The 21603-nt window shown below is 47.8% G+C and overlaps 1 protein-coding gene across 1 annotated transcript in view; it reads left to right on the top strand.

The window, feature by feature from the left end:
- Positions 1 to 21603, top strand: part of Rnf144a (ring finger protein 144A) — a 122730-nt gene that overhangs the window by 9626 nt on the left and 91501 nt on the right. The window contains exon 2 of the mRNA XM_038319206.1: positions 16104 to 16286. The gene's annotated coding sequence lies outside the window, so the exon portion shown is untranslated. The remainder of the gene's footprint in view (positions 1 to 16103; positions 16287 to 21603) is intronic.

Below are 21603 nucleotides of genomic sequence, written 5' to 3'. Positions count from 1 at the left end.
ACAGGCTGGGTGAGGACTGAGTCCCATCCTCAGCTAGGCCCTGTAGCGTCCTGTGTCTGGATAGGAATGCATCCTGAAGGACCTGGCTTGCTTCTCTTGCCTCTGAGGCAATCATGCAATTCCTGCAGGCCAATTGGCTGCAGTGAGCGGCTCTTATCTCTTAATGCTTTAATACTTTCTGGCTTCGTTCCTCTTTGGCTCTCAGCTCTGCTCCCTTGACAGTGACCTTGTTTTCTCTGTGTCCTGAATTCAGGCAACAGGTCCAGCTCTAGTTAGGAGCAGCAGCTCAACTGGGCCCATTAGTGACAGATGTAGGCCGAGAGTGGGTCCTGCCTGTCTGGCAGATAGGGGCTGTGTCTCGAGGTGGCGGGACCTCCCTTCTGTGGCTTGCAGCCAGAAACACAGGCAGATGGAGGAGATGGGACAGCCCTGGAGCCTGTGTGTTGTGGGGCTTGGCAGCTGGCTACTCTGGCTCGTCCTCTGTGAGCTGTGTGGAACGTGGGTGAACAGTCTGAAAACATAGTGTGGAGCACCCGCAGGAGTTTCTCTATGAATCACATGTTGAGATGGCTTTATTTTGGCTGCATTGGGTTAAATAAAACACGTTACTAATTGGCCTGGGGAGATGGCTCTGTGGTTAAGGTGCTTGCCACATAGGCATGAGGACTCGAGTTGGAATCTGTCGATTTGGTTTAAATGCCAGGTGGGTGTGACAGTCTGTCTACTGTAAATCCAGCCTTGAATGGCAAGCGCAGGCTCCCCGGAGCTGGCCAGCTAGACTGAGTTTGACTGAGAGACCCTGCCTCAAAGAGGAGTGTGGAGGAGCCCTGAAGGGAAACGCTGCGGACTTTGTGTGTTGCCATATACATGTGACATATACACATGCACATACATGTATGTGCACACCACACACACACAGAAAGAAAAAGTACAGTCCCTAAAATCAGTTGGGACAGTAGCTCCCTCTTCCTCCATCTTCTCCCCACCTCTTCTTCCTTTTCTTCTTCCTCCTCCCTCTTTCATCTCCTCCTACCAGAAAATACAGATTTCTGTGTGGTGTGCAGTTGGCTTTCTTTTTCCCTGGACTGTGGTGTGGCCGTGGAAGATCTGAGAGAAGCGAGCTGGCAAAGCTAATGATCGTCTGACCAGGCCCGTCCCTCTAGAGCAATCCCTCTTGGGCCCGGGCTGCATGTTGGGCGTGTTAGGTGCGTGCTGCGTGTTCTCTGATACTGTGTATTGAGTCTATGACACTGTGGGTTCCCGCCTGGCTTGGCCCATGCGTGGACACCTGTCGCCTCTATCATCAGGAGTCAGCTACTTGATGGACTCAGTTCATCAAGTTTGATTCTAGAGTTCTTCAATTGCTTACTTACTTAGTTTTAATGCGGGGAACGTAGCCTTTTCCTTAACAAAACTCTTCCACTTTGAAATATACCTGACCCAGTTTTTTGCCTTTGCCTCAGGTTAGTTGCCAGGTGTCGCTGCCGCCATTTCTCCTCCTCTGTCTCACCAGCCCCTTGCACAGCTGCTGGGAACTTCTTATTCAGGCCTTCTAGGTTCATAGTAAGTAATAGCCATTGAGGGTTCAGGGTAGCTGGTGGCGAGGAGCCTCTCTGTGCTTGGCTCCTATGCCTATGTAGGCATGTCCTGAGTGCTAAGCCAATGTCCCAGCCAGCGGCTCTGTCACCCAGATTCCACTGTCCTTCCGTGACCTCTGTGCTGCTGACCTCCTTTCCGAGGAGACGTGTTTCTTTGGCATCACTGTGTGAGCTTTCATAGCTGTCCCGTATTTTTTTCTGTGTCTCTGAAGCTTGTGGCTTTGCCTGGCATGTGTGTGCACTGTGCACCGGGCCTCTTGGCAGACCCCTTCCTGCCCCCGGCCTCAGCCTTTTCTCACTTTGCATCTGGCTCTGGTGTCAAAATCCTGGCTATCCCACTTCCTGTCCTGTGCAGTGACCCTGTGTGTTTCCAGCAGGAGTCAGGCCTCATGGCTTCCCCAGGTGGCTCTGGCAATGAGGAGCACACACGGGAAGGAAGACACCATCCCCCCTCTGCTCCCTAGACCGGCAGAGGGCTTTGCCAAATGGGGCGCTTTCAAAGCCTAAGAAGAAACATATTAGTCTTGAAATATGAAGAGACAGACCTGGTATTCATGTAAGCACATATGTTTTATTGTGTCAACAAAACAGAACTCTCATGGCGCTGTCTGAAGCCCATGCGCAGTGCGATAGAGTCAGTCCATGAACTCTCAGGTGCAGCTCAGCGTTCAGGCCCGAGCTGGGATGGAGGCAGGGCATGGAGGGGTGTTCTTGCACATTCCTGCTCTGAACACTGTTTTGTGCTGTCTTCCCAGGCAGTGGGGAGCAGATCAGATTCTTAGGTGACAGAGTAGTTCATGGACTTTTTCAGGAATAGAAGGATGTGTCAGGCATATTTAAACATTTCTTTCATAGCACCTTGCAAACCGGACTGAACATTGACCTGAACTGTATGTTGAGCCTAGTGATCTATGATTGCCATCTTAATACATGGGAGACTGAGACAGGAGGATAGCAGTGAGTTCAGACTAGCTCTAGAGTGACTTCCAGGTCAGCTGAGGCTGCATTGCATGACCCTGTCTCAGAAACCAAAAGGAAAGGGCAGCTTGAAGGAAAAGGAGGAGAATCCATTAAGATCACCCATGAGGGGCTGAGGGTTTAGTTTAGATGGCAGAGTTCTTGCCCCTGCATTAAATCCTTGGCTCTGTCTCTAGCTACACACACAGCTCTAACCTCAGCACTCAGGAAGTGGAGGCAGGAGGATGAAAAATTCAAGAGCATCAGCAGCTACAATAGTGAGTTCTAGGCAGCCCGAGCTACATGAGACGCGGTATACAATTTAAAAGGTCGTGCTTGACGGGATGCATTGGTGGCTTTCAAAGTCACGCACAGGAATAAACCAACTTCTAATGAGCAAATAAGAAAAACTGCCCAACGTTCACACAGTCCTAGTGTGTACTGGTTTAGTTATACTTGACTCTTTCCTTGTGTGGATGCCAGCCTGCTTTCTACACCTTTCTGTTTATATAGAGACAGGTTATAGTCACAGGGTACCTGTGGGGAGCCCTAATAAAGACCTCGGAAGATAAGATAAAGGTTTTCTTAGTAAGCATGAAATCATTAGTGCTTTTTGGAAAAGGAAAATAGCTCAAAGGAATTTATCATATTTTAAAGCTGCGCTATGAGAAGGAGGTGAAATGTATCGTGTTGGCTCAGTCAGAGAAATAACCCTCTTGCCCTGAGCTTGGGGAGGGGCTGGATTAAGGACGAATGTGTTTTTCTTTGCTATTTAACCAGCCCGAGGAAACAGTGCTAAATGTGGAAAGAAATAAGTGATTTATTCACAAATGCTTATTGTTTTCATTTTCGTTTTTATAAATGTAATAGCCCCAAATGGAAAGCATCTCAAAATGGTTAAATAAACATCATCCACTAATTGGATAAGATTTTTGGAGATTGCGGCCCTGGGAAAATGTTTAGACTATTAAGCAAAAAAATAATTGTGAGACAGGATTTCGTGTAATATATGGTTTGGTTTATCAACATGGAAAATATGCTAAGGGAAAGACTCATAACTCACAAGGAACATGAGGTTTTTAAATTTTTTGGGGGGTTCTTGACTTTTTTTTAAAACTGTGGTTTTGTAGTTGGCGCCCTGTATCCTCACTTAGGTTCAACCAACCTTGGACTGAAAACACCCAGGGTAGGACCGTTCCTGTCTTGATTTTGCTCTTGACTTTCTTACAGAGGTGCACACCGTGTTAGGCAGCACATGTGAAGCAGAGAGAATGTCAGCTATATAGGAGCTTGGGCATGGGTTCTGCCATCAGTGACGGGGACACAGACACAGCCCTTATTCTCCCTATGCAGGACCTTGGCTCCTCTCTCCTTAGGAGCCCCCAATTAGACAAACCCAGGATCCCTGGCCTCACAGATCAAGGAAAAGGATTCCATGGTGAACCAGGATGAAGCAGGATTGGGGATTTACCAACTGACATTTTAAATGCAGCTCTTAAGCCCAGGGATTTTTAGAAAGACAGATGGTCTGAATAGTAAATGGACTCCAGAAGGAGGGAGGTGGACTTCTCTGGGACAAATCACAAGTAGGTTTCTTTACAGTGGGTGTATGTGGGATTCTGTTGGTTCTGGTGCTGGTCAGGTTTTTTCTCAGCTTGACACAAAAGAGAGCCATCTGGGAAGAGGGAGCATCAGCAGAGGAATTGCCTTCCTCAGTGTCAGCAAATCTGGGGCATTTTCTAGATTCATGGTTGATGTGGGAGGACCCAGTCTCCTGTGGATAGACTCTCCAGGACAGGGGATGTGGGCTTGTACAAAAAATCAGGCCGAGCAAACCATGGGGAGCAAGCCAGTAAGAAGCGCTCTTTCATAGGCTCTGCTTCAGTGCCTGCCCCGAGTTCCTACCCGCACGGCCCTCAGTGATGGACCGTGAAGTGGAAGTGTAAGCCAAATAAACCCTTTTCGTGGCGTATGTCAAAGAACAGAGACACATACTAGGATCAGTCTCCAGTCACACCTCTTAAGGGATGCTAAGGTCCCATTCCACTGACAGGAAGGGAAAATGTTCGAGGATATTCCTTGGAGAATGGAGTTGTGAGGTAGATTAATGGACATGGTTTAGATTTACAACCAAGAGTGGTTCTAGGAACTCAAGGTTGATATTGCTTGGGCCCTATGCAAGCACACTTTGTTGACTGTTTCTGAAGGGTGTCCTAGGAAACTCTCTGTTGTCTCTGTGGGTAACCTGGGCTTTCTGGGCACTTCTGATGTTTTTTGATGCTGTCAGCAGGACCAGCTAGATGGAGGTCTTTCTCATTCTTTCCCCCATCATCCTTCCTGCCTTTCTCTCCTGCCTCAGCTGTGCAGAGACTGACATTTTACATAAAGACTGGGGCATCTGTATATGTTGGTGTCTGTGGGAGGCAGAAGCTGAGGCCACCACTGGCTTGACCTCAAGTGATGACTGTGTTTTATTTTTTGTAATAAAATATATTATTTTAGTTTAAAATGTAAAACAAATTATAGATTTGACTTTATTTTGTATGTATATGTGTATGTATTTGTGTGTGTGCATGCATGCATGTGTATGTGTATGTATTTGTGTGTGCATGCATGCATGTGTGTGTGTGTGTGTGTGTGTGTGTGTGTGTACGGTCATGCCACAGCACGCCTGTGGAAGTCAGAGGATTTGCAGGAAGTTCTCTCCTTCCATGTGATTTCTGGGATTGAACTCAGGTCATCGGTCTTGCAACAGATGCCTTTACCCACTGAGCCAGCCTGCCAGACCTCCATCAAAAAAAATTTTTAAATGTAAATTACAGCTCGCCCCTACACACACGGTATTATTTCTCACACGGCAAGCATTTCAGCAGAGGAGCCTGAGGTCTGCGATGGGCATTCTGCTGTGGTGGCTTAGAGAACAATGAGTAATCGACCAGGAAGGAAGGAACCCCCTGTTATTAAACTAAACAGCAATAAACAGCAATGCAAACATCAGCACTGTTTCAGAAGGGCTGCTCCGTCGGCTCCCGTGTAGGTCAGGCCCCTGCAGATCTGCCTGTGTTGGTGAACCTCAGAAGGGAGGCAGGAGCCTGTGGAATCGTCATGCATGGCTGACACATCCCAGTGTGGCAGCTGTGGTCAGGGATTGTGCAAGAAGAGACAAGATGAGGTCAGAGAGAGAGAGAAGAGGAGTCTTGCCCAAACCCTCAGCCCCAGCGGGGCTTATGACTCCCACAAATGTCCTCAATTTGTTCATCTATGCGGTGAGAATGGTGCCAAGGTTACTTTATTTGTGGTGCTCCTCTGAGAACTGAAGACATCGCACCTCTGTACATGTAAAGATAGACATTCAGGGGCAGCCCGATAGGTGAGCCCAAGAATGCCTCGTTGTGGGAAAGAATGAGACCGTATCATACATGGCAGCGGTGAGAGCTTGGGCTGGAGTTGGAACTCAGTGGTAGGTGCTTGACAAGAGTCTACAGGCCCTGGGCCCCAAGCCCAGCACTGCAGAAAATGAGCAAACAAATGGTACAAATTAGAAACTGCTAATTTTGTCTTTAGTTTTCAGTTAAGGCGAGAAACACCTAAATAAGTAATAAATACCTCTTTCTCTCCTGTTTTTTTTTTTTTTTTTTCTGTTTGGAGCATTGTTTTGTGTTAAGATTACAGTAACATCTGGAGTCCATGAATGTTGTGTGTGTGTTCACGCATGCCGCATGCACACACACACAAACAGGTGTTTTTTTCCTCTCCATTTTTGTTCATACATGGATTCCTTCTCACGGTGTCTAAAGTAGCCTCTACATCTCCAGGCCTGCGTATCCTTTGGCTACGGGTTTGGGTTTCCAAGCGTGAAACTTGGCATGATTTCTATGGTTCTTTTATCCATTTGTTTTTATGTGACCTTGTGGCCTAGTGTGTTTCCTGGGAGCCGCGGAGTTTAGATGGGAGGTGATAGATGAAGCACTGCAAGATGACTGTGGGTCTCGTCCAGACCGTCTTTGTCTGCTCTAGGGTTTTGTTTTGTGTTGTTTTCTGCCTGCTGAAGTTGTCCGTTTCCCATGAACGGTGTTACATTTCTGTTTAATGGATGCTTCTCCACTGTAGTTTGATCAGCTTTGCCTGTGTGCTTTGTTGGTGAGTATATACATGTTTATGTCTTCTGGTAGAATTTGCCTCTTTATACTTTGCAGCCTTGTAACATGGATTAAAAAAAAAAACCCAGAGACAGATATCGGGGTTCAACCTGAGGACCAGAAAAGCTAAGAAACCAGCCACTGGCTCTTACCTCGACCTCAGTCCGAAAACGATGATCCTGCCTCTAGGAAACCTCAGAATGAGGCTGAGAGCTCTCTCCTCCCAAGATACAATCCTCTCAAGTTCTGGGATTAAGGGTGTGCACCACCACCGCCTGGTGTCTGTAGCAAGCTAGTGTGGCTGTTGGGATTAATAGTGTGTGTCATCGCTGCCTGGTCTGTAAGGCTGGCCAGTGTGGCTGTTTTACTCTTCTGATCCTCAGGCAAACTTTATTCATTAACATGTAAATGCAATGCCACAGCACAGCCTGAGGGTTCTGGTTTTAAACCCTCGCCATTCAGCTTCCTTTTGATTAGCTTTTGCACGTTGTACTTGATCTCCACCCCTTTACTTTTGATCTGCTTCTGTGGCTTTCCAGTGAGTTTCTTACAAATAATACAATAATAATAATGCACAGTTGTGATTTTGTTTTCACACTTGTACCCATATTTTCATATTGTATTATTATTAATCTGAGAATTTCTTAACTATATACAATGTCTTTTAATTATATTAATTTCTCCCATTCCTTACCTTAATTTCTCCTGGGTCCATCCATGTCCTTTTCTCCTCCTAACTTTGTGCTCTCTATTTTTTTAATCTAATAACTTATTTAATAACCCACTGAGTCTAATATGTGCTGCTCGTTAACTCCTGGTGTGGGGCCATCTCTAGTAACATAATGGACCTATCAGGGGCCACTCCCCGTTCCTCAGAAGCCATCCTTGTCATTTTCTCCTCAGCTAGATTAGGGAACTAATGAACCCCTCCACCCTCTATGCTGGAATGGTAGCCGGCTTGGTATTATGCAAGCAACCACATCTGCCTCGAGTTTCTGACTGCAGTGGTCCTATGGTATCCAGAAGACAGCGTGTTACTCTGGGCCTCCCCAGCCTCTGGTTCTTACTGTCTTTCTGTTCTCTCTTCATTGCCTGAGCCTGAGGGTCTGTGACATAAGAGGTACAATCTGTGACCAAGGACCACACGGACACTTACTCTCTTCATGCTGACAGGTTGTGATTTCTGTATAGACAGCCACTCACTCCACAGAGGAACTTAATGGATGGGATCTTCTGACGTCCATGTCTTTTAACTGATTTTTTTTAGACCATTTATGTTTAAAGTGATTTTCGATATGGTTGTCTGGCAGCTGTAATACCTTGTGGATGGTTATTTTCAACTTACTGTCTCTTTTCCTTTTTGTTTTTCTGACTTTCCTGCTTGAATATGGATGGGATTGCCAGGGTACACTATTAGCCCATCATAATCATATTTACAAAAAATTCAGTGATTGCCCTATAGTTTGACGTCAGTATTTCTAAACATAATGCCCTTTCTGAAAGCATTATGCCACCAAATTGTGTACTAAATGGCCCTTGCAACAGAGCATCCTTCCTTCCTAGCTCCTGCCCCTGTAATAGGTTGTAGCAGTGACTCTGATTTCACTTTTCTACACAGGGTTGATAATGTGACTTTGTCCTGGGACTTTATTATTATTATTGCTGTTGTAAGAAGTTGTAAGATTGTTGTAAGAAGTCTCTGTTTCGCCCCTCACCTGGCCTTTTCCTGTGATGGAGCCATGACCCTTTAGGTTTCCACATAAGGAAGCTCGTGTCTGTGGTTTCTACCTGGGTTGTGTCAGGTGCCTCCCTGCCTGTGTTTGGAGGTCTTAAGATTTGGCCGTCTAACCTGTCAGCAGCCCTAGAAATGCTCCTGTTCCTCTGGCTTTGAGCCTAACATTGTCTCATTAGAATAGCTCTGGGCACGTTTGCATGGGTGAGATGTTTGAAAGGTTTTATTGACTCCCACTTTTTGTTCTGTTAAGTGTACAGTTGTTATCTGCAGACTCTTTGCACACATAGGTCCGTCTTTTGTCATCTGTGGGATTAGATATAACTGATTTAGACACACAGATAGCCTTGGAGAAATGTAATGTATGGCTTTGATGGAACTTTCCCAAGAAATATGTCATTTCAATTTTAGCTATCAAACAAGATATACAAAAGGAGCCAGACTTAAAAGGTGAGATTCTCTTTGTATGAACTTTACAGAAGACACGAGATTATGGGTGCAAACCAGAAATGAGGGACTTACTGTGTGAGATATCTGAGGGATTTTAATTTAGATTAAAATTTTATTTACTTATTCATTTATTGGATATGCACATATTCATGCTGGCTGCACCCTCGCGCCGGCCTCGAGGTCTTGTTCTGGGGTAATGGAGGTGATGGTGTAGCTAGCTAGCTGATCCTGAGAGATAACTAGCCATACTGACTTGGAGACTCTAAATACTCAATCTTACATCGTATGAATAACATGGGTAGGATACGTTAAAAACACACACGCTGGACAGTGCGGAGTCACATGATACAAGGCCCTTCCCTGCTGTCCAGGCCTTCGGTGTTCAGATGCAGGACTGTCTCCGCCTGCATGGGCATCTTGTCCTTGTCAGAGTCCCTGGCTCGGCTAGCACACACATGTTTTGGATAGAAAGGTAATTCATCTTGCTCCCTGGAGGAATTTCCCTCTGCTCAGCAAACACAAACCCACCTTATTCTTCTTAGAGACATGTCGCCCAGGGAATTGCTTTCTGAGTTCCTTAAAGTCACAGAGTGTTTTATTGTTGCAGGGCTGTAAATAAATTAGCTGTTTTTTTTCTAGTGTAATGTCCCGACAGTAACAAGATTCTTATTTTTTGCCTGCTTCGGCATCCAGTAGGGTAAATCAATCGGTTCTTTGTGGGCCTCATAGAACTTGAGAATCAGTTGTGTTTTTATGAGTGATTTCTTTGAGTTAGGAGTGATAGTCGAATAACTAGAGGCCTTTCTTTTCAGCAAGAGAATTAAAAGCAAAACAAAAACAAAAAAACAATGCAAAACATAAGCCTGACCAACCCTCAATTAAATGATAGCCAATGAGCCAGTGAGCGGGCTTCGGTTGCTGTATTTACCCCAGAGAAGGCAAATGTTAAATAGATCCTTCAAGACAACACGGAAGGGATTGTCATGGGCACTGGGTAGCTTCCCAGTGGACAAGACTCTCAGTATAGCATGCATACAGAGGGGAGCTTTATTGCGGCCAGACAAGACCCCCATTCATACTGAAGCTCACACATGTGGCAACCGCTGCCTGCATCCGCTGTGAGAACCTCCGTGCCGAGAGCTGCACTGAGTTTTGAAATCCTAACTTTCAGGATCAGCAGCAACTGGAGGACAATCCTGGGCCTGGGAATGGGAAGACCTTGGAGAAGCAGCCGGATTCCTTCGGGTCCTTGGTGTTGTGTATCTGTGCAAGGCGTCCTACATAGGTCTTTCTTCTCCACATGCTTTGTAGCGATAGCCACAAGCAGATGAGCAGAGGCTAAATGTCAATGTACTGAGTGTGAGTGTGTGTGTGCACACGGGTGTGTATGTGTGTGTAGTGTGTGATAGCCACAAGCAGATTACCAGAGGCTAAATGTCAATGTACTGAGTGTGAGTGTGTGTGTGTGTGTGCATGTGTGTAGTGTGTGATAGCCATAAGCAGATGAAGAGAGGCTAAATGTTAATGTACAAAGTGTGAGTGTGTGTGTCAGTGTAAGTGTGTGTGTGTGTGTGTGTGTGGCGTGTAGATGGGGTAACCAGTGTAAAGAAGAGAAAGAAAGCCCTGCTTCTCTGTGGGACCAGGAATAAAAGGAAATTAGGCCCTTCCTGTAGGGTTTTAACTCATCGTCTGTGGCATGTTATACGTGGCATATGTGATCCTTTGTCAGACAAAGGACAAATAAGTAGTGTGTAAAGTTTACTGTGCCAGAGATTGTTAACCTCTGAAAACAGGCAGAGACGAAAGGCTCCGGAGAGGAGCACAGTGCAGAGTCAGTCCCTTCTGATTAGAGTGACCACTGACACCCTTTCGTTTGCTCTGGCGTCCCCAGAAGAACTGCCTGTCTTCTTCAGTCCTGCACACACATGTAATCTTGTCATGCACACATTTTACATGTTGCCTTTTTATTTTAAGGTGTGTCTTAGACGTCTTTCCAGACCAGCCCATCTCTTGATTACTCGTAGGGGTAGCATCCTATGATTGACTCAGCTTGTTACCCTCAGTTACGTCTTCCACTGTTGGCTTCTGCAATGGTTCCCAGAGCTGTGACATCACACTGCACCATCACTCCTCCTGTGTGAGGGCTCCCTGGGGTTTTCCTGTCCCCTGACGTCCTAAGGGACACTGGGCATGGCTTTGGCCACACTGATTACTACTGGAGCCCTGTGTCATGTGTCTCTCTGAGTTGTCATTAGAGGGGGGAGGTACATCCGCACACTTCTATTGTCCTTTCCTCTGATGCCCATGCTCGGATGAGCTCTTGACAGACAGCCTCCTGACACATAGACAGTTCTTCTGCCTGACCCTGTGCTTGTCACCTGCCTAGATCCTCACAGGTGTGCATGTGGTATGAACAGCACTCCATCACTCGCAGGCAGGTGCTCCTCACAAGTGTGTAAGTAGTGTAAGGTGCTCCTCACAGGTGTGCATGCGGTGTGAGGAGTCCTCCACCACTCATGGGCAGGTGCTCCTCATATGTGTACATGTGGTGTGAGGCGTGCTCCACCACTCTCAGGCAGGTGCTCCTCATATGTGTACATGTGGTATGAGGCGTGCTCCACCACCCTCAGGCAGGTGCTCCTCATGGGAACACGTGATGTGAGGAGTGCTCCACCACTCACAGGTAGGTGCTCCTCACAGGTGTGCATGTGGTGTGATGAGTGCTCCACCACTCGCAGGCAGGTGCTCCACTGCTCTAAATGAAAACCTGGAAGCACTTTGACCTTTTCTCCCCCTCCTTTTCTTTCCTCTCCTCCTCTTCCTCCCCTCTTCTCATCTTCACTTTCCCCTTTCTCTCCCTTTTCCTCACTTCCCTCCCTCGCCACTTTTCATCCTGATCTCCTCTCCCCTTTCCTTCTCTACAGCCAGTTCTGAAACTCACTTTGTAGCACATCTGACTCTGGCGCCTCTGGCTACAGCTGCGAGGACTCCCCAAATCCCTCCCAGGGACCTTGCTAGGCTTATTTCTTCTCAGCTGTCTTTACACCCGGCTTCCTCATTCCACTGGATCTGCTCTCTCTCTCCAGAGACTGCGAGGAATCGCTCTGAGAAGCAGCACCCACCCTTCCATGCAAGGCTTTACCCGACTCCGTTACCCACAGCTCACAAGTGTCCACACGGGTGTGCTTGCTTAGTGTGTATGCACGTACGTGCATGGAGACTGCCAAGTTTTCGCAGGCCTGTTCCATTTCACAGGGCAGCAGATTGCCATCTACAGAGTTGACACTTGTGCAATCAAATTACAGAGTAAAATTGGAAAAAATAATAACCTCGTGATATTGGTAGTAAGTAGAGATTTATGTTGAGCTGGCGTGGCTCTCCAGGGGCACCTGTAGCTCCAGAACTACTGGTTGGATTGTGTTGGGAAAGGTGCCAAATGATGATTCCAGCTCGGTATTCTCCTCACAGGCCTGGTTGTTTTCGTGATTGCCTTTATTTAATAAAGTGCGATCACACAGAGAGATGTGCATGTGCCTGATGAGAGGAATCAGTGAGGTCATTTCTTCATGCTTTCTGCATAAGCTTGGCTTTGGGGGGCTTTTATACTTGTGGTGGCATCCATGTTCGTATGAAGGAATGAATTTATTAGACACCATTGGAATGGCCTGCTAGGAAATGAGAAGTCTCTCTCCTGTAATTTATTATATTTATTCCTTGGGATAAACAGAAGTGGATTTTGTTAATAGCTAGAAGGGTCATGGGTAGACTTGAGGTTCCCTGTTGTGTAGACTTCTTTAAGATTTATTTGTTTATGTATTTTTTGTATATGAGTGCTTGCATTTATTCCTGCATGACAGAAGAGGCATCTGATCCTGTTATAGATGGTTCTGAGCCACCTGCAGTCCCTGGGAATTATATAAGAATAACCACTGAGCCGTCTCTCCCATCCCCTTATGTAGAATTCTTAAGAGCAAGGACTTCTTGCCCATCACTACTCCACCATTAACAGTATCTGCAGACATCTTATCTGCAATAAAATAAAATAAATAAAATCTGCAAGTAAAGGTCTGGGGAGATGGCTCAGCAGCCACTGGAGTTTGGCTCCTAGCACCAGCACTGGGCAGCTCACAACTACCTGGAACTCTAGCTCTGGGGAACCTGCTGTCTTATTCTAGTTTCTGTATGTGATGCAGGCACAGGCACATGCAGAGACACACATGCGCAGACACATGCAGAGACACGCATGCGCAGACACATGCACAGACACACATGCGCAGACACATGCACAGACACACATGCACAGACACTAGCACAGACACACATGTGAAGACCTGTCCCTAAATAACAAAATACATTTAAAGTGCAAATGATTCATCACTATAGAAGACATCTGAGCCGGGTGGTGGTGGCACACGCCTTTAATCCCAGCACTTGGGAGGAAGAGACAGGCGGATCCCTGTGAGTTCAAAAAGTCAACCTGGTTTACAGAGTGAGTTCCAGGACAGGCTCCAAAGCTACAGAGAAACCCTGTCTTAAAAAACAAAAACAAAACAAAACAGGCTTCTGTTTACAACACAAGCATTGTATGCTCTCATTAGCATATGTTACTTAGCATAGTGACAGAATTGATTGTGACATTTCCACCTGCGTGTGTATAATGTATTTTGATCATGTTTACCCGTTTTCTTCTCTTGTGTCCTCCCACGTTCACTGGTCCCCTTCTCCCCGATTGGCCTCCCTGCCTATTTCCGTGTCTTATTTGTATCCATTTTCCAGGGGAGATGCAAACAGGCTCTGAGACTATGAGCTTTGGGACTGAGGGAGCCAGTGGCCTTTGCAGCCTGAGAGACTGAAGAGCGTGGCCACGGGACTCCTAGCTCCGCTCCGAGCCCGGGCAGAGTTTTACAACTGGCTGGCCTTTGCAAAGCTCTTCTTCCTGCGATTCGAAACGGCTCCTATTGCCAGTGTGCTGTCTTAGCAGAATGCTTATTTCCTGCTGGCTGTTCCATGCTATTTCTAGGCTCTACTTAGGTGGGAGCACCAGCGGCAAGGTACATCTCTAGAAGGAATGCAGAGTCAGGAGTTACACCAAGAAGGCGGAGAATAGTCCGGTGGCCTAGTGATGACATTTTCCGGACTTGACATAGTGGAGCTATTCGAGGCCAGTCGTATGCAGGTGAGAGACTTGGGAGTAGGGGTTAGGGCTCTGCTGGAGAAACAGAGTGAGTCTTGAAGACCTCTGCCTTGAGCGATCTGCTCACGGGTGTGGCAAGAGAAACGATCGTGCATTTGCACGCTGTGTGGGCCAAGCCTGATGTTCTAGTGTAAGGGAGGAGAGATTAATGCACCAGAGAGACACACGTCTGTCTGCCATGATGTCACCTGCATGGCTGTTCTCAAAGCCCTCATTGAAGGGACCTGGAAGTATTCATGCTGGAGCAGGGAATGGCCAGTGGTCGTCTGAGCTCCATGGCCAGAAACCCATCAAAACAGAGTTCTTTCAGGAGCATTGCAATCCTGGTGAGCAAAGTCATTTTGCTTGAAGAAAGGCAAAAGTTTTGGAAATTCTGCTGTAGTCTTACCCTGCCCTCCTGCTTCTTCCAGGGGCTTGTGCTTGCCCTCCATCTCTCCTGCCCTCCCTCCTTCCCTCCTTCCCACTTCCCTGCCTCCCTCCCTCCCTCCCTCCCTCCCTCCCTCCCTCCCTCCCTCCCTCCCTCCCTCCCTCCCTCCCTCTTCCCTCCTCTTTCCCTTCCTTTCCTCACTCCTCTTTTAAGCTAATAGTTTCCCAGTTCTCTCATTCATAGTCTTAAAGTCACTGTCTTAGAGTCCCATGCAAGGGTTTTGAGCATGTTTGCAGATGGTCTTGTGACTGTCACCCTTACATGATTCCAGAATGCTTTCTGTCATCTCCCGTTAGCCAGGATCATGCAGTGGTGCTCAGCAAACCAGGCATTTCCCTTCTCTCTCCGTTGGTTTTCCTGTTGGGACATTTTGTATGTTTTTGTATATGTGGTTTTGCATACTGAAGAACTTCCGTGCCCAGTGTCTTTTACTTAGCATAGTGTGTTCAAGATTACCCTTCAGGCTGGGGGACATGACTCAATGGATAAAGTGCTTGCCGGGAAACTAAGTTCAACCCCTCAGAACATGCGAAAAAAACAGACTTGGTTCCTGCAATCTTAGCACTGGGAGGCAGAGACAGAAGGCTCCCAGGCTTACTGTCCACCAACCTCGGCAAAACGGTGAACTTTTGGCTAAGTGGGAAACCCTGCATCTAAAAAAAGAAAAGAAAACAAAGCAAACAAGGTGTGATAGTGTAAATTTAAGAAAGACATCCCAGTATCAACCTTTGGCATCCATACCTATCTGCACAGGCGATACCTATACACTGCACACACATGCTCACACACACACACACACACACACACACACACACACACTCACATGCATGTGTCTTAGTGTGAATCAGTACTGTAGTTTCTTTCAGGACCAAAACAGTTGCATGGTCATGCGACATTGAGCAGCGGATGGCATGTGGGTTGTTTTCACCTGTAGCCTAGTATGAATAATGCCACTTGGAACGTGTGTGTGTGTGTGTGTGTGTGTGTGTGTGTGTGTGTGTGTGTGCGTGCGTGCAGGACTTAGCATGTAGCTGTCCTTTTCTTAATCTCAGGCAATTCCTGGGTCATAGGCCAAAGGTCATAACTTTCAAGATCTGCAAAGTGTTTCCAAAGCAGGGCTCACCAGCCCTGACAATTTCTCTGCACCCCATCTACTAACAGAGAATGCGTGCCTGCCCTCACTCGGTTTCCCACGGCTCTTATGTCTCCAAATCTCGTTTCCCTCATTGTATATTCTTGAGTTGTGATTTTTGAGGCTGCTTTGCTCCGTGAAAAGAAACAACCCTAGCTGCCGCCCTGTGGAATCCCGCTAGGACAGAGCTGGGTGGGTGGAGACCTGGAGGATGTTCCTCAGTGATGGGCTGATCTGTTGACTCATTGGTGGGATTTGCCTTTGTTACTCGGTGAAGCATCCTTGCTTCTCTGGCGGGCTGTCACGTTATACTAATCTTAATGCGACAAGCTCTCAGACAGTTGTTTCCCCAGCCTCCCGTCGGGCTTGGGGACAAGGAGATCAGTGTCAGCACCTTGGTCCTTCTTAGCATCCTCTCCTCATTCTCCTGCGGCTGTCTGTTCTTGTGCTGACCTCCATTCTCTTTCTCCCTAGGTACCTTGTGCCCTGCTGACTACTGGCGTCCCCAGGCCTCCCTTTCTGGGCTGTCGGGGGCCCTAGTACAGAGACCTCTTTCTTCCACCTAAGGGAAGAGGCACCTGGATGCTCACAAGCTCAGCGGGACCCCAAGACCTGGCTGCAAGATACCGCCTTTCCTTGCCTCTGCCCTCCTCACAGGTAACCTTTGAACTCTGAAAAGGAAGGCTTGGGGACTTTACTATCTCTTTCTCAACTGTCAAAGTCTCACTGCGGGGAGGGGGGTGGGGAGTCAGTTGGCCCGCCTCAGTAGAACTTTCTACCCCTCTTAAACCACAGCATAGGCGAATTCCTTGCGGGGCTCTCCTGGATGAGTTTTAAGGATTGCTATGGAGGCAGCCGGTTACATTTATGCTTTATAACGTGTTGCTCCTTAGCTGCGCGTTTTCACAGCGTGAGGCTGATGTAGCTAATCTCCTGCTGGAGCTAAGTGACAGGTTCAGAAGGCTGTTGTCACTTGTGTGGCTCACCAGGGGGTTCTCCTGCGCTCATTCATGCTCTGGCAAGGTAAAGCATGCTTTCTCACGCGCCACGCACACAGCGGCATCAGGGCTGGCGCGCTGGATGTCAGGCGGAGGTGCGAAGAAGACAGGGTAGGAACAGCAGCCGTGGGGGAGAGCTTGTGTAGCTGATGGTGTGAGAGAGTGAAGTATGATCCTTGACAAGAGGCAGATTCTGTGGAGAGAAGAAAATGGAGGGAAAGCCTTCTGTGTACACCCATAGCAGTTTTTAATGGGTGGCCAAGGCTTTTTAGACGGGCGGCATTTGAACTCAGACCTCAAGGGGCTGCACAGTTCCCCTCTTAGCACCTGGGCAAGAACAGTGTTGAGGGACCCTGAGGTCACTGAAGCCGGAAAGCCACGCTTCCTGGCTGCTCGCGGAAGCTTTGCGGAGGACAGGGTTTCTCGAAGGGAGCCTGGGAAAGCCAGAGTCAGGCTGGGTACCAGAGGTGGCAAACATCTGGGTTGTCTGACATGGCAGCCAGCAGAGATTTCAGGTTGCATCCTGAGAAACCTGCGCAGCTGTGTTTAAGCAGAAGAGGAAGGGGATCTGTGTTCCGCCTGAGTGGACTCACTTTGGTGGCTGTGATGGGGTAGACCCAGAGGGTGAAGGATAGTGGTGGAACCTAGGAGGTTTTCCCAGACACCACTAGAATCACCACTGTAGCATCAAGACAATACACAATGGCTGTGAATCGGGCAGGCACAGAAGAAGTAGAGAAAAGTGGGCACTCACTAGTTATATCTTAAAGGCAGATCCTGTAAGATGTGAGAAAAAGGAAAAGGTTGGTGAAGATGCTAAATATGTCTTCTCACATGTTTAGTAGAGAGGGAAAGGACCGGTGGGAAGGTTGGATTCAGAAAGAAACTAGGAAGTTCCTTTGTAGACGTGTTGAGTTTGCGATGCTATGGGACAGCCCAGTGAGGATGCTGTATTGGCCACCATCCCCAGAGCCAATGCTAAGAGATCGATCCACACTGAGATCGAGGGAATGCGATTTTGAACAGTAGCCACTGCGTGAAGGAATGAGATAAGGCATGCTCAGTGAGGGAAAAATTTGTAAGTTGAGCTGTGGGATCTTCTGGCTTCATGAAGACCGCAAGTGGAGGGTTGGCCGGGGAAGGAGACTTAAGGAAGGGGAAGCAAGGCCTGGCCCCTCGAAGGCATTTCCAGAAGAGGCCACTAAGGACCTGTGTCGAGGTCCTCAGGGGCCGGGTGAGGTGGGTCAGATGAAGAGATGCTGGGATTGAACCGTCCGTGTTGCTGGTGATGTTAGTGGGGTGCTTTGGTCCCATGACTATGGTTCTTCCAGGAGTGATGGGAGGCAATGGGGAACTGCTCGGATCAGCTTCACTGCAGAAAGAGCAACATTGGTGGCACAAAGTTCAGTTTGTCGGAAGAAGTATCCCCGACCTGCGTGCCAGTGAGTGTGACTGAGTCTGAGGACATCGTGAGCTCACTGCTGCAGCCCTGTTTGTCTCTGGCTGAGGCGGCACTGGGCTTACCGTGGGATGTGCTGGGACCCGGCAGGACAAAATCTGCACATCTGCTGATGGGTTTCTTTGTGATCTAGGAAAACAGGTCATCTGCTCTGAGGGTTAACATCAATTGTCAACTTGACAGGCTCTAGAATCGGCCAGGAGACAAATGTCTGGGCGAGGGTTTGGTTGGGGTGATTGAGACAGGCAAACTTACCCTAAATGTGGATGGTATCATTCCGTGGGCTGGGGTCTTGAACTGGACAAAAAGCTGAAAGTTGATTGGACACTGGCATTGGCATTCATCTCTCTCTGCTTCCACATTCAGACATAATGCGACGGACCAGTTGCCTCATGTTCCTGCCGCAATGAGCTAAAACATTAAACGTACAGGACCCAGCTGGGGAGTTGGAGGCACACAGCAGGTCAAGAGCGGAGTAGCCGTTTGGCTCGACAGAGAGGGATCACATGAGAGAGAGAGAGTGGTGTTGCTGGCGTGCAGAAGAGATGGGAACCTGCTCACAGTGGGGGCTGAGGCAGTGCAGTGAGAAAGGAACTGAGGCTAGTGATGAGGGTGAAGGGGGGGGAGTTCACATCCTGGGAGTCGGAGATTAAAGGCGGTGAGCATGGGCACCACCAATGGCACTCTGAGTGATGAGGGACCCGAGCCCCTTGGGGTGTTTGCAGAAGTCAAACCTCTCCACAGTACCTTCTCTGAGCCCGAGAAACTCAGACATTCTTCTGCCATTCATTCCCATTGTTGGTTCTTTAAGAGGGTCTGCTTGGGGTATCTTCCATATCCACCCGCCACGGACCTGTGTTCCCAGCTTGCATGTTTGGGGACAGTGGGACTGGCAACGGATTTGTCATTAATGCTTTCGTTTGCTCAGTACTGTGGTCAGGTGCATGGTGGCGTCAGAGGTGACTTTCGAAGGAGATATTTCCCGCTGCCCATCTCGTCCTCGGGACACAGCGTTGGGAGCTTTTGTCTTCTCATCAACGCTGTAACATCATGGCAGCCCGTCTGCGAGGAACTTCCTGGTCCAGAGAAGCAGGCCCTCCCAGCGGTGGGGGTAACCATCAGAGCGCAGGCCCAGAAGCTTCCCAAGGCTGAGGAGATTCTGCGATCTGTCCAGTCTCTGCCCACACCCACCTCCTAGGACATTTGTTTGTTAGGAATCTGTCACAAATTCCAAAAAGTATGAAATGGCTTCATACTCAAAAACAAACAAACAAAAAAATTCAGGCTACAGAGGCCAAAATACCAGAAAATGACAATCTGGCCCAAGCAAAAATAAATTATTTGTAAATGTTTAGGGTTGAAATGACACTGTTCAAGATGCCTCCGGATAACCTCTGGGCACATCTGGAGCGGAAGCAGAGGGGCAGCATATACATTTCTGCTTTTGTTCAGATTTTCTTCTCTCTTCCTCCAAAGTGGAAAACAGTCTTCATTTTTAAAGGGGGTTGGGCAAATTCAGCTAAGAAAGTTTGGCTGGGCCTTGATCTTGTTTCTTGGGAACAGCAGGAATTGAGAAAACCACATCTGGTTATTCTAGCTCCCTGCTGCTGTGCGGTGGGGTCTACAGGCCATGGACCCCAGCTAAGAAGGCAGGTCTCAGGGCCACGCTTCCATGGGCTCAGGGGCATTGGTCGGGGGAAATGATGACATCACTTTACTTCTTTTGAGACAGGGTGTCTCACTTGACTGAAACTCGATGTTTCAGCTGGGGTAGTTGGCTAGTGAGCTCCTGGGGTCTGCCTGCTTCTACTCCTTAACACTGGGGCTAGACGTATCATGCCCAAATTTTCATGGGTCTCAGAGAATCGGTGTCAGCAAGTGCTTTCTCGCTGAGTGCTCTTGCCCACTGAATTATCCCCAGTATTCTTGTGGTTCTTGATGTGACTTCCTTGCGGGGCCTTTGTGGGACACACCTGCAGGTATACATAGGACAGCGATGGTACACTTGGAGGTTCCATCCCAGGAGCAGCCTGAAGAGCAGAAGAGAACACAAGAGGAGAAGCAGGGGCATGTGCTGAACGAAGATTAATGTGTTTGTCCTCCGACTTTATAGCTAGACTTGCTTTTTCTACCCCCTCGAGGCTGATAGTAGACTTTCGTAGATGCACGTTGACAGAAATACTGTGCAGCCTTCTCCTATGCTTGCTGCAGACGGAACTCCCACTTTAGCCCATTTACTCCTGCTGCATTAAATATGAATGAGAAAGCCATTAGTATCTTGGCCTTGTCATATGCTTCAGAGTGGATAGTATAATTCACTCCCTGCAACCTCATTTTAATCCTGACATTATTGCTTATGGTCATCATTGTACATGTTGTGCCTGATCGCATATTTTCCGTGTATTGGAGCCACCTCTAGCATATGCATTATACACAGGGGATATATAATAAAAATGAAACATTTGAATTTGAAACTTAGGGGAGGCTGCTTCTGATAGAGTACAGGTGTAGTGGCTAGGTTTGAACATAATCTTCATCCTTTTAGATTTCTGGAACGCTCAAAATGGCCAAATGATCCTCACCAGCATATCATTAAAGACGTTTTGTAATAAAATTGCAATCCCAAGCTGAATCCCGCCCCTTCCCCCACCATTTTTTGCGTATACGGCCCTGAACAGTTTGTGTTTAAGAGACAAATCACAGACACAGTTGGGTTATTTACATAATTCCCATGCAGCCTTTTGATATCTTCCAGCTTCCTTTCTGTTGCTATGACGAGACAAAACAATCTGACCAAAAGCAGCTGAGGGGAGGAAAGGCTTGATTTTTGCTTGTTCTTCCAGGTCACCGTCCACCATTGGACGGGAGCTCAGGCCGGGACTTGAAGTAAAAACCATGTCATGCCTGGCTTTTTGTGTGGATTCTGGGATCCGAACGCAGGTCCCGTGTTCTTCCCACTGATCCATCCCCACACCCATGTTCTAGTTTAATCCTATTGGCTCTTATAGCTGCAGTTAGTATCTGGGTGCTCTCCTGTCACAGACAATGCGGGTTACTGCTAGTCTCGGCTGTCACCAGCTCACTTCTCTTAATATTCTTGTATGAATTTCTCTCTTGCAAGCGCATCTTTTCCACCTTGATCAAATACCTACAAAGGGCAGCTATGCCGAAGAGAGGCACAGCGTTAATGATCAGACACGAGACCATCATGGCGATTTCTTAAAGCATGCTAAACTCTGCACTCTTACCAGTGGACAACCAAAGTCTCCTCCCTTCAGAATTGTGCTTTAAAAATATCTCGTCATGAGCCGGGCGGCAGTGGCGCACGCCTTTAATCCCAGCACTCGGGAGGCAGAGGCAGGCTGATCTCTTGAGTTCGAGACCAGCCTGGTCTACAAGAGCTAGCTCCAGGACAGGCTCTAAAGCTGCAGAGAAACCCTGTCTCGAAAAACCAAAAAAAAAAAAAAAAAAAAAATCCCGTCACGCAGGACTGAGGGGCTTGTTAGTCCCCCCCCCC

This window comes from Arvicola amphibius, chromosome 2, assembly GCF_903992535.2.
Source record: "Arvicola amphibius chromosome 2, mArvAmp1.2, whole genome shotgun sequence".
Classification (NCBI taxonomy): Eukaryota; Metazoa; Chordata; class Mammalia; order Rodentia; family Cricetidae; genus Arvicola; species Arvicola amphibius.
The sequence above is the reverse complement of the archived record's forward strand: the minus strand, read 5'-3'. Positions and strand labels throughout refer to the sequence as shown.